This window comes from Galeopterus variegatus, unplaced genomic scaffold, assembly GCF_000696425.1.
Source record: "Galeopterus variegatus unplaced genomic scaffold, G_variegatus-3.0.2 Scaffold1999, whole genome shotgun sequence".
Lineage (NCBI taxonomy): Eukaryota > Metazoa > Chordata > Mammalia > Dermoptera > Cynocephalidae > Galeopterus > Galeopterus variegatus.
In genome coordinates this window covers 227151-230539 of record NW_007728110.1, presented here as the reverse complement: position 1 = coordinate 230539, position 3389 = coordinate 227151, and positions in this window count along the sequence as shown.

The following is a 3389-nucleotide window of genomic DNA, read 5'->3' as shown; positions in this document are numbered from 1 at the left end:
CTAAGGTTGACCAGGGATAGTTGGATCAACAGCTAAATGGTCAAATCAATTTACCCACTTAATGACTTTTATCAACAAGATATAGTTACCAGCATGGTCCCACTGAGCCTGCCTCCTCTAGAAGCCCCTCGGCCTAGGAAAGTGAGGGAGTGTGGTTACATTAATACTGCTCAGCTGCAGGAAATTGATTCTATTACAGAGTCCCCTCTCCGGTTATCTCTAAACCACAGAAGTGCTTACAGATGTCTCAAATGCATCCTGACCATGGTCCTGAGGCCCAGGACCCCAGCATTGTGCTATCCTGAGCTCAGTCCCTCCGGCCACTCCTGTAGGTGCTTTGTTTGAGCAGTACCAGCCCAGCGGTCCCTCTCAAGAGGCCCCACAGCAAAGCTGTGCAGGCATCAGGGTGTTACCAAGTCTTTTAATTCACACTCACAGTTGCCCCCAGATCTACTAGACAAAAGAGGCTGCCGTATCAGTCACAAGTTGCCCCCAGATCTTCCGGGCCTCTCTGTCATCAAGGTGCTAGGCTGGGTTGCCAAACCAGTCCCCTCTGTCCCCCATGGAACCACCTCTCTTGTGAGGTGCAGAATGGGGTGCCTGTGTACTACCCAGTGACTGAGAGGTGGGACCAGCTTTGTGAACAAGAGTGCAGGAGCTGCAGCCTTGCTCTCCACATTCTAATCTCAGCTCCACCATTTGCTAGCTTGTGTGACGATGACTGAGCCACTGGACATGCTTGTTTATCTGCAACATGGGTTGATCATAGTGCCCACCTTAGAGGGTTCTTGGGAGACCGAATGATTTGGTGTGGATTTGGTGCAGTGTTAGCTTCAGAAAGTGTTGGTGATTATTATCTGACCTCCAATAGATCTACCCAGGTCCCTAACAGGCTTCAGAGGCCCAGCAGAAGCAGCTTTGAGTACCTGCTCCCTGCAGACTCCCTGCTGTGCCTAAAGGTCCTGATGTTCCTGCCTGAGAGGGTGACCAGAGCCTGCAGACTGCCAGCGTCATCCTTTGGAAAGCTCCAGCCCTGGAGGTTTGTCAGATCCTGCATACCTCTCTCCTGAGGGCACCTGCACCTCTGCTATGTAGGCGTCCCACCCACAGCGACTCAACAATCCCACTGGGGCTTACCCAGATGGGGTCTGTTTCCCAGGGGTTCTGTGCCCACCGTTTGTATCTCCTGTTGTTGCCCTGGCCACTCCTTGGACACCAGACAGCTGGAGCAGCGTTGGGGAGCTGTGATCCACAAATACTCTCCGAGTGTCTCCTTCGTGCCAGGAACTGCTCTGGGCTCTGAGGCTTCAGGCGTGAATAAAACAAAGAGCCCTGCCCTGTAGAACTCACACTCCTGGAGGGGAGACAAGAAATAGTGCACGAGTTAGCTGCTGATGGATGCGATGGAGAGAAATGAAGCCACGGAGGGAAGAGGGAGACTGAGGGAGGGAAGGAATGCGATTTTAGTTAGAGGGGTCTGGGGGGATCTTGTTGAGACGTGAAGTTTGAGCAAAGACAGGAAGGGCCTGAGGAAGTGCGCCCTGTGGATAGCTGGGGAACAGTGTTCCAGGGAGCCAGAGCAGCCAACAGGAGCCTGCCTGGCAGGTTCAGGGTAGCTGGAGGCCAGAGTGGCTGCAGCAGTGAGGTCAGGGCCGTGAAGAGCTCCATGGCCATCATAGTGACATTGTCATTCTGGGTGAAATGGTAGCCTTAGAGGGCCGTGTGCATCATCGTGACATGACCCAACTTGTGCTTTACAAAGATTGCTCTGACTGCTGTGTGGAGAAGGGACTGAAGGGGACAATGAAATCAGAGTGACCAGTTAAGAGGCTATTGCAATAATCTGGGGAAAGATGATGGAGTCTTGGGCCAGGATGGATTCCGGACTTATTCTGAAATTACAGCCAACATGATTTACTGATAGGCTGGAGGCAGAGTGTGAGAGAAAGGGGAGTAAAAACATAACTCCATGATTTTTGGCCTGGGCGAATAGAAGGCTGGAGCTGCCGTTAATGAAAGCGGAGCCCATGGGAGCAGGAGGTTTGAGGAGGAAGATCAGGAGCTTAATTTTGGGCATGTTGAACATGAGATGCCTCTTTTTTTTTCCTTTTTTAGCGACTGCCTGGTCTGGGGATCCAAACCCTTGACTTCGGTGTTATAACACTGTGTTCTAACCAGCTGAGCTCAGCAACCAGCCCTGAAATGCCCTTGATTGCCCAAGTGTGGGTATAAAGTAGGAAGCTGGAAATACAAGACTAGAGTTCAGGGGATAGGTTCACACTGGAGACATACATTTGTAGGTTTTTTTTTTTTAAAAGATGACCGGTAAGGGGATCTTAACCCTTGACTTGGTGTTGTCAGCACCACGCTCAGCCAGTGAGCGAACCGGCCATCCCTATGTGGGATCCGAACCCGGGGCCTTGGTGTTATCAGCACCGCACTCTACTGAGTGAGCCACGGGCCGGCCCCCATTTGTAGGTTTTCAATCTATATTTATATTGGTCATTTGTATTGGTTATCTATTGCCGTATAACAAATTACTCTGAAACATAGTGGCTTAAAACCATAAACATTTATTATCTCAAAGTTTCCACAGGTGAGAAACTTGCAAGAGGTTTGGTTAGGTGGTCCTGGTTCAGAGTCTGTCATGAGGTTGCAGTTGAGATGTCAGCTGGGGCTACAATCATCTGAAGGCTTGGCTGTCACTGAGGACCCAGCTCCAAGGTGGCTCACTCATAGGGCTGGCAAGCTAGTTGTCTGCTGGCAGGAAGCTTCAGCTTTGCACTGTGTGGCCTGTCTACAGGGTTGCTTGAAGTATCCTCACAACATGGCATCTGGCAAGTAATCCAAGGGAGAGCCAGGCAGAAGCCAACCGTGTCTTTTATGACCTAACCTTGGAAGTCAGATTCTATAATTTCTGCAGTATCCTCTGGGGCCATCTTGGAGGCTGACCACCACAGTATATAAAGCCATGATCTATTGAGATCACCTAGGGTATAGACAGAGAAGAGAGCCAAGGCCCACACCCTGGGCACTCTGATACTAAGAGGTCAGTAGATAAAGAGTTCCCAACAAAGGAGACTGGAAAGTAGCAACTGAAAAGGTGGGAGGGACACCAGGTGAGTCTGAGGTCCTAGAAGCCAAGAGCCCCAAGTGTTTGAGGAGGACAGGGTGATCAGTTGTGACGAATGCTGCTGCCAGGTCAATCAAGAAGAAGAGGACAGGCTGGCTGGATAGTTCAGTTGGTTAGAGATCAGCCTTATAACCCCAAAATTACAAGTTCAGATCCATTTACTGGCCAGCTGTCACCCTGCAACAAAAAAAGACAGAATTGGGCCGGCCCGTGGCTCACTCGGTAGAGTGCGGTGCTGATAACACCAAGGCCATGG